Here is a 14,457-nt window from a genome sequence, read left to right as displayed (position 1 = left end):
CAATTTAAAAGGAAAGGCCTTACCTTACGTTAAACTTGTCAAACTCGCCAAAACTATCCAAAACGTGAAATCTGGACAGCCCACTGTCTTATATTGTCGCTCAGTTTCGGAGGGGTAATTGAGGGAATCAGGATTTGTGACCTCAATGAAAGTTATATATATGTGTATCCAGGTCGCAAAAAATTTTAAATTACCCCTACAGCAATTTTGTATTAAAATATATGACCAAAATACTCACAGTTGTCCGTGTAGGATTTTCAAAACCAAATCTAGGCAGCAGCTCCCCCATGCTTCACCACCATTTTTTGAGAAGAGAAAAGCAAAAATGGGTTGTAGAGTCTAAATTAAATTTATATCCCTATGAAATATCTTTCCAAAACATCTTGAATCACTTATGAAATATCTTTCCAAAACATGTTGAATCACTTAAAACGAAGTCTCACACAAGGAGTTATACGCGATTTACTAACAGCAGTTTAATTCAAAAACGGGTCTGTTCCCTAACATTTTCTCTTTAAGATTCTCTTATTTTTCCAAGTGTAGAACTGAAAATATGGTTCCATAGGCCTCTTAATATACATATATACACCTCCACGTAGTTAAGTAACACCTTAGATAATTAATTCACGGAAGAAAAGTGAAGAACTTACCTTAATTTCCTCCAATTTGTGGCTGCTGTTGTGAGCTCTCTTTCTCTCTATTTGTTGTTCAAGCTTTTGGCTAAAAATGACTTAATAGTCATCCATACATAGATATATATCTTTTTAGAGAATGACACATGTCATCCCCTAAGGGTGACACGTGTCACACCCTTAGGTAGCCACCTCAATTATGCAACCAATCCATGGTTGCCACGTGGCAGGTGGGGTCCACCCCATGGTGTGTCACCTGCTGCCACGTGTCACTTTCATGTGATGCCATATGTACCTATCACGTGCTACCATGTGTCAAGTAGGTGAGTCACCTACTTGCTTCAAGTAGGTGCGTCGTTTCCTTATTTCTCTTCCGTCGGTTCATAATTTCGTCGCACTTTAAGAGCCTGTGTATTCCTTGCTACTTAGTCTCAACACGCACTCGAGTAGCTTAAGTACGTAAGACCTCCAAGTTGGTAGTTTACGCGAGTCAATCGAGTCCTACGACTCATTTCTCGGCCTCCAACTCCTTTCGAATTTTTATAACCTTATTTCCAATCTTTCTTATTATGAATCATTTCGTTCTCCTTTCATTGGAGTTATTTGATAGCATTATAAACTATCTGACTCACATAACGACTCACATAACATATAACATATATCCCACCTTTAGAACATTCGTCCTCGAATCTTAACTAGCCTCATAAGGTCTTACGAGTGCTTCAGGATTCTTCTGTACTGGCTGCCGTTCATAGGCCTTGTATTAACTCATATGGTCTATTTAAGAAGGTAGATTACCTGTAGGCATAGGGAACAAGTGATATTTCTTTTCCATTTCTTCTTTCCAGTTCCTTTACCACACATCATATTGCACTCTTTACACGAACATGTGTAGGAGCTTAAAGTAGCCCGAAAGATGCTTTAGCATCACCATACTAGTCTGTACGTAAACTTGTATCATGTTTTACTTGCTTCCTCTACTTACCCTTGAGTTTCCTCATATTCCAGTATAGGATAGATCTCTCATCTTTTCCTTATTTTGCTTCTTGTACACCACAATACTAGTAGTCAGTAACTTCGTTACCAACACCTTACCTTCAGTAGAGTATAGCCTGGCTATTCCTTACAGTATGTTTAAGTTCTCATCGTAATTCTCTTGTTGTATTCATCCCCTTTGTATGCACCTATTCTTTGATGTCATACTATTCAAGTCCTTACTATTAATTCTCCGCACTGTCTCCAGTATGATGGCTTCTATCCGTTTATTGCTGGCCTTTAGATCTTATTAACTCGTGCCAGTATGGGATCTCACTTGAAGCCACTTCCCCTCTTTAGGGTGTACCCATGTCACTATCTGTTGTGTTCTACCTTACGCCCTTATTCCTAATTTTCCAATACGTATGATTCTTTTCCAACACATTTGGTATACTGCACCATATCTATGCCTTCCTTTATATCTTCCATACCTTTGGTTGCCTAGGTACGACAACTTAACACAATCATGAGGTGCTAATCCAGTCTAATTATGGGTACTCGAGTCATGTAGCAATTTATTCGAAGCCACTTTCCATTTATTTTGATCAACAACTACCTAGGGCTTATAGTCGTTTCCAATTCTCAAATAGACAGTACTTACCTTCTGATGCTCGGTGTCCCAAGCTTTGTCCTAGTCCTAGCCTTATCCCAGTGGGTACCACTTGTCCCTTTAATGAATTCACAATGCGCTAGTTGTTTTACAAAGCTACACCCCCTATCTCAAAGGGTCTTATCATCTTTCACGGTGGAGTTACGTATCCACAATACTTCTTTATATCAACAATGCCATGCACGGCCAACGTATATATACATGCATATCATCTCATATCACAGCCACACAGGGCTTCCAGGGGGTTACCCATCCTAATATTACTCTTGCCCAAGCACGCTTAACTTTGGAGTTCTGATGGGATCCGGTACGTTAGTGCTGGTATGATCGCACCCTCCCCCATGGGGCGCATATCTATCGAGGAAGACGATGACCCAGTAGTTGATCCAGTAGGCCAAGCTGCACCGTCCAAGTTACCCTTATATTCTTATTACACGGACCACATCCTATCTTTAGCCACTTCCTCACAAGGATTTACTTATTTTCATAACTATCCTCATTATTTTCACATCATATCCTGTTCGCATTCTACCCCATAGTATAACACTTCTTAACCTTTTTCACGATTCCTACTATGGGTTACTTACCCTTCTTAGTTAGTCTTATCCTTAATATATCGTTCTATTCAGAACTACCAGTCTTTCCCAAATCATTTTCCTTTTATTTCAAGGAAAATTTAGGCAGAGTTTCCTCTGTATTTCTTACTATCTCAACACCTGCACGGAGAAAATGCTAACAATGCCTCACAGGGGCAATACGCATAAAGATACATATATACGTATCATATCACGTCATATTGCAGCCTCACAGGGTGCCCAATATCAATAATAGTATAAACTGATGGACTTACCTCGTATGTCCAACTCGTACTACACCTGTTTAAACTTTCCTGTAAAATTTTCCTTTCATTTTCCAACTTTATATATCAATTGTATTGCAACACCTTACCTGACATAGGTCCTTCGTAACTTTGCTTACCTGTGTGCTTCGTAATATCCAATATTGTCAGTTACTTTCTTCTATCGGCGTTGTCTTCCTGCTAAAATCGTAGGTTTGTATGAGGAATTTCATTTCCTATGACTCGGCTCTATCACACGATCTTAGATATGAAACAAAGTAACATCCTAAATGTCCTGTAGCCTCATGTCTATAGATGTGGTGCGCAACACACCAATAAAAAAGACTCTACTAGACACAATCTATAGACACTCCAAGGACGAACTGCTCTGATACCACTTCTGTCATGACCCAACCCCGTAGGCCACGACTGGGGTCCGACCTGGACCCTCTTATGCGTGTTTATCAGCTACACTTAAGTTGAACCGTGTGTGAGGTGATACTATACACAAAAATCTCAATAGTTTAAAACTTTTTCATGTACCTATAACCTCTTTCATTCGTATCTTATCATGAAAGGGCACGCGCCGATGAGGCTGCCATAACATAAACACATTTATAACATGTCGTATAGGCACAGTCGAAATAACTTATAAACAACCCACATTCATATGTCTACAGACCTCTAAGAATAGTACCAGTAACATATAGCAGGACAGGGCCCCCGCCATACCCCTAAATGTACAAATATATATACATTTAGTGACCAGTATCAAAAATTAGGCTCCAGAACAGTGAAGCTCTTCCGAGATAGCTGAGAGGAACTCCTAAGCTGACGGATCTCCAGAATGAACATTTGTACCTACGGGCATGAAACGCAGCCCCCCGAGGAAAGGGGTCAGTACGATATATGTACTGAGTATGTAAAGTATAACACATCGTAACTGAGACCATAACTGAAATAGGGATGCAGGGGACAAGTATAACAACTTAACAAATTACTGTACCTACACCTTAGGACACGTAAATCATACACATCATCATATGCTGTGCCCGGACCTCTAGTGAACTCGGTGCCATAATCATTTTCTCATATTCACATGTCATCGTATCATCATGTATTTCATTTCATCATATCATCGTTTATGGTATCATATCATCGTATATGGTACAATCTTATCATGTATGTCATCGTATTACATCCGGTTCACTACGGGGATCAGGGTCGCAAATGTATCACTCTAATCTCATATGCATGCATATATAAAGTATTCAGCCCCTTTAGTGAGGGACTCGGTGAATGGAGTGGTGTATGTCTATAGCGTACCATCATAATATACATACGTACCCGGCCCTCTAAGGAGGGACTCGGTGTTCCTTCCTTATTTCACCACATATACTATCAAATTACAGCCGGCCCGGGACACGGTGAATAATCGTATCGTCATAACATATAACATATATCACACCTCATGTACGGCATCGTCTCCTTGTGCGTGGAACTATACATATCCGGCCCTGGATGCGGTGAAAGAAGTAGTAACACTATGCACGATAACATTCCCGGCCCATCGTGGGACTTGAGGAAGGATGGGTTACAGTATGCACGAGTAGAGTAGTGAGAAACCATATGCAACTAAGTCATTATCTGAGACTCGATGAAACAGTCAAGTGAACCGTCACCTGAAGACTAGGGGAGTAATTATCCGAGGTATCCCTTTAGATGTCATTAGGGCTTACATCAGTTGGGGCTTCAGGGATCACAAACATGCATCAGAATAATGCCACACAATTTATGCAATCAGAAATATAGTCTATACAATCAGAAACACAATTTATCTAGTCAAATACTCAACTCATGCAATCAACGACATTTATCATTTTAGAGCCTCTAAAAAGAGGAATTGGTACCTCTACTTACTATTCATTATATAGCAAGCTCAAGAATAGTAGTTTGACTATTTTCAGACTCGTAATGTTCAGGAGTGACTACAAGTCACGAATTACAATCAGAGCTCATAAATGGAATTACCTTTAAACCTATATCATATACTATTTCACTTAAAATTAAGCCATTCCAAAGGAAATAATAAATAGGCTTTACATGTACTAGTTTTCATCACATAGAAGACAAAAAGGCAATGACTTAACTATTGCAGAAGTTCTAATATCAAGAAGTAAATAAGAGTCTCGACTCATACTCAGGGCTTTACGAATGGATTGAATCCCAAATATCATATATATATCATTTATAACTTATCTCTAAGACATGCCAAAAGAAAAGCAGAATAGCTCTACATACTTATTCTAAAAACACGCCAAAAGAAAGCTTCACATACCTTGTCTAAGTTATTCCTTATCCTGTTCGCTTCATCGTCCTTTGAACCTATCCAACATAAAAGTAATATGAATATCAACCCTTCTGAACTTTCCAGCATCTTAGGTTATACCTTAGCATCAATGGAATCTATTTCCTTAGTCGTTTTCCCAACTAGTTCTGTTATTCGCTAAGGCGTCGACGAAAATTGGGCAGCACCTCCCCTATAATGTGCCCTATCCAAATTTCCAATTAGGTTCCTAAGACCTACAGCCGACCAACAACAATAACCTGCAGTAATTCACACCAACAATATACAACATAAACTCCAAACGACTTATTCAAAAATACGGTAGCACAATAGGGCGTCTAGCCTTTATTTTGTAACGCCTTTCATTATACGCAATGAGGGGTCATGTGTCTGCAACCAGCAGCATCCACACCCCTTTTAGAACGCATTTAAGCCCTGCAACAATACATTACACCCCTGCAGCAACAACTTACAAGAACGACACTTTATTTCGACGACAATTCACTTCTAGCGACTCCAATTTAGCTTATTTCGGGCGTCAAACATATTTATCATATTTTCACATTTCCAGCCACTTACACAACGTATAATACCCTCTATAACAACACCATAAACTCCAATTTAAAAGTAAAGGCCTTACCTTACGTTAAACTTGTCAAACTCGCCAAAACTATCCAAAACGTGAAATCTGGACAGCCCACTGCCCTTATATTGTCGCTTAGTTTCGGAGGGGTAATTGAGGGAATCAAGATTTATGGCCTCAATTAAAGTTATATACATGTGTATCAAGGTCGCAAACAATTTTAAATTACCCCTACAGTAATTTTTTACGAAAATATATGACCAAAATACTCACAGCTGTCCGTGTAGGATTTCCAAAACCAAATCTGGGCAGCAGCCCCCCCATGCTTCACCACCATTTTTCGAGAAGAGAAAAGCAAAACTGGGTTGTAGAGTCTAAATTAAATTTATAGTCCTATGAAATATCTTTCCAAAACATCTTGAATCACTTAAAACGAAGCCTCACACAAGGAGTTATATCCGGTTTACTAACAGCAGTTTAATTCAAAAATGGGTCTATTCCCTAGCGTTTTCTCTTTAAGCTTCTCTTAGTTTTCCAAGTGTATAACTGAAAATATGGTTCTGTAGGCCTCGTAATATACATATATACACCTCCACGTAGTTAAGGAACACCTTAGATAATTAATTCACGGAAGAAAAGTGAAGAACTTACCTTAATTTCCTCCAATTTGTGGCTGCTGTTGTGAGCTCTCTTTCTCTCTATTTGTTGTTCATGCTTTTGGCTAAAAATGACTTAATAGTCATCCATACATAGATATATATCTTTTTGGAGAGTGACACATGTCATCCCCTAAGGGTGACACGTGTCACACCCTTAGGCAGCCACCTCAATTATGCAACCAATCCATGGTTGCCATGTGGCAGGTGGGGTCCACCCCATGGTGTGTCACCTGCTGCCACGTGTCACTTTCATGTGATGCCATGTGTACCTATCACGTGCTACCATGTGTCAGGTAGGTGAGTCACCTACTTGCTTCAAGTAGGTGCGTCATTTCTTTATTTCTCTTCCGTGGGTTCGTAATTTCGTCGCACTTTAAGAGCCTATGTATTCCTTGCTACTTAGTCTCAACACGCACTCGAGTAGGTTAAGTACGTAAGACCTCCAAGTTGGTAGTTTACGCAAGTTAATCGAGTCCTATGACTCATTTCTCGGCCTCCAACTCCTTTCGAATTTTTATAACCTTATTTCCAATCTTCCTTATTATGAATCATTCCGTTCTCCTTTCCTTGGAGTTATTTGATAGAATTATAAACTATCCGATTCACATAACGACTTTTAAGAAACTTAAAAGCCTTCCCAGATACTTGAGAATCTTAAGAAGCATTCTAAGGTACCAAAGTACGGGGTGTAACATGCATATTATGGCAAGGATTACAATGAAACGAGACACGAAGACTTCCCAGGGAGGTCACCTATCCCAGTATTACTCTCGCCCAAGTATGCTTAACTTCTAAATTCTGGTGGAATTTAGCGCGATAGTGCGGGTGTGATCGCGCAAGATGGAAGAATCTGAACTAGGGACGGAGAAACAATATGAGATTATGTACCTAGAGTAATATAAGTTACGTTGAGGGAATTGTAAAAAGGACTTAAGTAAAACAAGTAGGATTAGCTAATTACTAACTGAAGGCGCACTTAAATGCCACAGTTCCACAACATGGTACCAGTTAGTGTCATTTACGAAAGGTAGGAAGTAATACGCGAGGTCAAAAATTCCACAATATAACCTGGGCTACAAGACTTACTTCACACTCCAGCACTAGATGACTCTGGAGGGAATGTTACCTAGAGATTAACAATATTAGCCCATGCTCCTTCAATCAAAGGCTACCTACTCAGCCGAGAAGGGGTAAAATTATAGGGTAAAAGAGGGATAGGACCTTACGGAGTCTCCATAGCTATTATCCCAGATGAAGGAGCCCAAGTTACAATTAACTACCGAGGATTAGTCCGCGAAGAAACTGGAAAGACAGATAAGTCTTCGTACACTACTTTACCTCAAACCTAATGAACAGGCTAAACTGTACCACTTAAACGCTAGAAGATATGTCATGAGCTGGTGTTGTTAACTTCAAAGATAGCTGGGATGATTATCTATCACTTATCAAGTTGCCTACAATAATAACTACTACTCCAGTATCCCAATGGCCCCGTACAAGACTGGTAGAGCAAGATATGTAAGTCCTCTATTGGATGGGGCGATGTTAGAGAGAGTAAGCTAAAAGGCCATGACATGATTGAGCAAGCTAAGGATTAGCAGCCAGAGTCAAAAAAATGATATACAGATAATCGCCATTGACATACAAAGTTCAAATTGATGATTGGATGTTCATAACAGGGCCACCCAGAAAAGAAAACTTAACCCAAAATATATTAGACGGTATCAAGTTGCTCGTAAGGTAGGAAAAGTGGCCAGTAAGCTGAGCTTACCACCTTATTTGGAAACTATACGCCCAGTCCATCAGATAGGGATGCTTCGCTAGGGTACTAACGAGCCACCCAGGGTATGTTCCATAGATGATGTCCAAGAAATAGAATCCTGCGAGAAACAACCTATCGCCATCTTAGATCGGCAAACTAGAAGATTGTAGACTAAAGACGTGCCTTCTATCAAGATATTGTAGCAAAAACCAAAACCAGAAAAGGGGATGACCAGAGGAATTGAAGAGGACATAAAACACAAGTATTCATACCTATTCCTGATGTCTACAGGTAACCCCAACTCCTGAAACTCATATATTAATTACTTGGATGAAAATATGTGTGATCGCAATAGAAAACAATCTCCCTACAATCGGTATAAAGTCTTGAGAGAAGTTTTATTTAACATTCGAGGACGAATGTTCTAAAGGGGGGAAGGATGTTACACCCCACTCTCTTGAGCTCGAAATGTATCTTAAGATTCTTAGTAGTTACTATGTGATCCAGATAATCTACAACGCTATTAAACAACTCCAAAGAAAGGAGAATGTGATACCTCACACTAGGAAAGGTTGGAAGTAGGGTTATGAGGAGTCGGAAGAAGTTGGAGGCCAAGTAAGGAGTCGTAGGACTCAACTTACCTACGTAAGATACTAACTTAGAAGTCCTACACACTTAAGCTACTTGAGTACACATCGAGCTTAAGTAGCAAGGAGTGCATATGCTCTTGAAGTAAGACGGGATTACGAGCTCACGAAAGAGAAATAAGGAAATAATGCATCTACTCAAAGCAAGTAGGTGATTCACCTACTTGGACAAGAAGGTGATGCACCTACTTAGGGTCAAGTAGGTGATGCAGCAGTTTGGGGTGGACCCCACTACCATATGGCAGCATGTGATTGGCCGAATGGGTTGAGGTGGCACCCTAGAAGGCTTCCACATGTCACCCTAGGAGGATGCCACGTGGCACCTTCTAAAGAGGTGTATATATGTGTATTTGGATGACTACTGTCACGACCTAACCCCGTAGGCCACAACTGGGGTCCGACCTGGACCCTCTTATGCATATTTATCAACTACACTTAAGTTGAACCGTGTGTGATGTGATACTATATACAAAAACCCCAATAGTTTAAAACTTTTTTTTATGTACATGTAGCCTCTTTCATTTGTATCATATCATGAAAGGGCAAGTGAGCCGACAAGGCTGCTATAACAAGGACATTCACAATATATCGAATAGGCAACATCGAAACTAATTCACAAACAACCCACATAAACATATGTCTACAGACCTCTAAGAATAGTAACAGCAACATATGGTGGGACAAGACCCCCGCCGTACCCCTGAATGTACAAATATATACATTAAGTGACCAGCATCCAAATTTAGGCTCCAGAACAGTGAAGCACTTCCGACACAGCTGAGAGGAACTCCTATGCTGATGGATCTCCAGAATAAACATCTGTACCTGCGGGCATGAAATGCAACCCCCCGAAAAAAAGGGGGGGTCAGTATGATATATGTACTGAGTATGTAAAGCATAACACATCGTAACTGAGATCATAACTGAAATAGGGATGCAGGGGACAAGTATAATAACTAAATGAATTACTGTACCTGCACCTTAGGACACGTAAATCATACACATCATCATATGTTGTGCCCGGCCCTCTAGTGAACTCAGTGTTATAATCACTTCTTCATAATCACATATCATCATATCATAATGCATTTCATTTCATCATATCATCGTATACGGTATCATACCATCGTATACGGTATCATCTTATCATGTATAACATCGTATCACACCCGGTTCACTGCGGGGCTCAGGGTCACAATGTATTGCTTTAATTTCATATGCATGCCTACATACAGTATCCGACCCTTTAGTGAGGGACTCAGTGAATAGAGTGGTGTACGACTATAGCGTACCATCATAATATACATATGTACTCAGCCCTATAAGGAGGGACTTGGTGTTCCTTCCTTATTTCACCACACCTACAATCATATTACAGCCGGCCCGGGACTCGGTGAATAATCGTATCGTCATAACATATAACATATATCACACCTCACGTACGGTATCGTCTCCTCGTGCGTGGAACTATATACATCCGGCCCGGGATGTGGTGAAAGAAGTAGTAACACTGTGCACGATAACATATCCCGGCCCATTGTGCGACTCGAGGAAGGATGGGTTACAGTATGTACGAGTAGAGTAGTGAGAAACCATATGCAACTAAGTCATTATCTAAGACTCGATGAAACAGTCAAGTGAACCGTCACCTGAAGACTGGGGGAGTAATTATCCGAGGTATCCCTTTAGATGTCATTAGGGCTTACATCAGTTGGGGCCTCAAGAATCACAGACATGCATCAAAATAACGCCACATAATTTATGCATTCAGAAATATAGTCTATGCAATCAGAAACACAATTTATCTAGTCAAAGACTCAACTCATGCAATCAACGACATTTATCATTTCAGAGCCTCTAAAAAGAGGAGCTAGTACCTCTACTTACTATTCATTATATAGCAGGCTCGAGAATATCAGTTTGACTACTTTCAGACTCTTGATGTTCAGGAGTGACTACAAGTCACGAGTTACAATCAGAGCTCATAAATGGAATTACCTCTAAACCTATATCATATACCATTTCACTTAAAGTTAAGCCACTCCAAAGGAAAGAAGAAATAGGCTTTACATGTACTAGTTTTCATCACATAGAAGACAAAAAGGCAATGACTCAGCTATTGCAGAAGTTCTAATACCAAGAAGTAAACAAGAGTTTCGACTCATACTCAGGGCTTTACGAATGGATTGAATCCCAAATATCATATACATATCATTTATAGCCTATATCTAAGACATGCCAAAAGAAAAGAAGAATAGCTCTACATATCTATTCTAAAAACACGCCAAAGGAAAGCTTCACATACCTTGTATGGACTTCTCTTAATCACATCCTCGTCGTTGTCCTTGAAACCTATTTAACATAGAAGTAATGCAAGTATTAACAACCTTAGACTTTTCAGCAACTTTGACTACCCACGAGTATTCATAACATTCATCCCTTCGCTCGCCTTCTCGGCTAGTTCCTTAACTAGTTAGGATGTTAACGAAAATTGGGCAGCACCTCCCCTACAATGTGCCCTATACGGATTTCCAATTAGGTCCCTAAGACCTACAGCCAACCAACAACAACAACCTGCAGCATATGTTTAAGCAATTCGCAACAACAATATACAACATAAACTTCAAACGACTTATTCAAAAATACGATATCACAATAGGGCGTCTAGCCTTTATTTTGTAACGCCTTTAATTATACACAACGAGGGGTCATGTGGCTTCAACCAGCAGCACCATAAACCACTTTAAAACACATTTAGGCCCTTCAACCACACCTCACACCCCTGCAGCAACCACTCACACTAACAACACTTCACTTCGACAACAATTCGACTATAACGACTACAATTTGGATTGCTTCGAACGTTAAACATTGCTATGACATTTTTACACTTCCAGCAGCCTAAAAGGTGTTTAATACACCTTATAACAACACCATAAACTTCAAATTAGAAGGTAAGACCTTACCTCACCCGAAATTGGTCAAAATTCACCAAAGTTGTCAAAACGTGAATTCTGGGCAGGTTACTGTCTCGTATTGTCCCTTAGTTTCGAAGGGCTAATTGACGGAAACAGGATTTGTGTTATCAATGAAAGTTATAGACATGTGTATCAAGGTCGCATACCATTTCGAATCATCCCTACAGCAATTTTGTACAAAGAGATATGCCCAAAATATCAACAGCAGTCTGTGTAGGATTTCCAGAACGATATCTGGGCAGCAGCTCCCCCAAGCTTCACCACCATTTTTGGAGTAGCGAAAAGCAAAACTGGGTTGTAGAGTCTACATGAAAGTTGTATCCCTATGTAATATCTTTCCAAAACATCTTTAATCACTTGAAACGGAGCTATACAGAAGGAGTTATACTTGTTTTACTAACAGTGGTATTTTCAAAAACGGGTCTGTTAACAAGAACAAAATCTCCTCTTTTCCCTAACGATAAATTTTATGTTGTTAAACACCGTCATATCACCATAGGATACCTTAAATAATTAATTCACGGAAAGAAATCGGGCCTTACCTTTCTTGGCCACCAAACCCGTAGCTATACTCTCTTTTGTTCTTGGTTTTTCTCTCAAGTGTTTTTGAAGAGAGAAGGATGAAATGTGATAAATTTCAGCACTTTACACATATATATATCCTTTTGGAAGGTGACACGTGTCATCCTCTAAGGGTGACACGTGTCACAACCTTAGGCAGCCACGTCATTACATGCCACCAATCACATGCTGCCACGTGGAAGTGTGGGTCCCACCTAGGTGTGTCACCTACCTGCTTGTCACCTGCTTGCTTCGCTTTAATAAGTTCGAAAACTAGTTTTTCCTCCCTTTCGTAGGTTTTTCCTCTCGTCTTATTTTAAGAGCTCATGTAATCCGCACTACGTAAGCTTGGTATATCCTTAAGCAACTTAAGTGTATAAGACTCTTAACTTAGTGTCTTACGTAGGTAAATCGAGTCCTACGACTCATTTCTTAGCCTCCAACTCTTTCCGGATTCTTATGACTCTATCTCCAACCTCCCTTCTCGCGAGGTATCACAATCTTCTTTCCTTAGAGTTGTTTGATAGTGTCGTAGCTTATCCGGCTCACATGATAGTGTCTAAGGAACTTAAGAAGACGTTCTGAGCTCAAGAGTGCGGGGTGTAACATCCTTCCCCCCTTTAGAACATTCGTCCCCGAATGTTGAATAAAACTTTCCTTAAGACTTTATACGGATCATAGGGAGATGCCTTTCTACTGGAATGACATACATTTTCATCCAAGTAATTAATATACGAGTTCCAAGACTAGGGCTATCCGTAGACATCGGGAATAGGTACAGACACTTGTGTTTCATGTCCTTTTCAACCTCCCAGTTTATGTCTTCATGATTCTTATTCCGCCATAGTACCTTGATGGAAACTATGTCCTTAGTTCGCAACCCGTTTAATCTGCTGATCCCAGATGGAGATAGGTTGCCCCTCGTAGGATAACTCCCTGTTACCTGGACCTCCTCCACGGGAAATATTCTGGGAGCATCGTTCTCATTCTTACGGAGCATTGATCTGTGAAAACTGAATGTATCATTTCAAATCGGACGGTAGGTCTCACTCATAGGCAACTTTATCTATTCTAAAAATGCCCTGCGAAGGATCAATGTATCCCCTTCTTGCTGACTTTAGGCTGCTAATTGATATCTTGTCCCGGAATAAGCTTTACTTCATCAATAATTTAGTAGATCATATCTGGGCCTGTCTCTTAATCGAAGGGCAAAATGTCATACTAAGATTCATCTGGGTTCCTTAATCCCTTTCGAAATGATAATGATTTCCAGCAGTTAGCTGTAAATTGAATTTTTCTATCTAAGATAATAGATGTGGGGACTCCGTGAAATCTTATTGTTTCCCTACTATGTCATTTTGCAGAACCCTCAGCTGAATATGCCTTTCTAACTGGAGGGGAACAGGTTGATTCTGTCAGCCCATCTACCATAGCCCGTATGAACTCCCAGTTCCTTAGAATGCGAGCTCAGCTCGTACTATAATACATATTAACTGTTTTCCACCTCTGAGTCGGGGTTTCCATTCCCTGAGATAGGCTATCATACTGCTGATGCTTTTTTTAACTTAAGCTATTGTACAACTCCTCTTAATCTAACTTGTAATACCTTAGGTATGCTATCTTTTTCTTTTACTCAGATCTTTTCTCCAGTTTCCTTACCATACATCATATTGTAATCCTTACATAAACGTGTGTACGGACATAGAGCAGTCCAGAAAATTCCTTAGCGTTGCTATACTAGTGGCTTACCTCCTTTAGTCGAGGTCAAGGCTCCACTATGGCTCTTGTCCTTAATACCGATTATA

At 40.0% G+C, this 14,457-nt stretch overlaps 1 pseudogene; it reads right to left on the bottom strand.

Annotated features, from left to right (window-relative positions):
* Positions 1-2,492: 2,492 nt before the first annotated feature.
* Positions 2,493-2,612, bottom strand: LOC129888192 (5S ribosomal RNA; annotated as a pseudogene).
* Positions 2,613-14,457: the final 11,845 nt, after the last annotated feature.

This window comes from Solanum dulcamara, chromosome 4 (genome assembly GCF_947179165.1).
Source record: "Solanum dulcamara chromosome 4, daSolDulc1.2, whole genome shotgun sequence".
NCBI classification, from domain to species: Eukaryota; Viridiplantae; Streptophyta; class Magnoliopsida; order Solanales; family Solanaceae; genus Solanum; species Solanum dulcamara.
The sequence above is the reverse complement of the archived record's forward strand: the minus strand, read 5'-3'. Positions and strand labels throughout refer to the sequence as shown.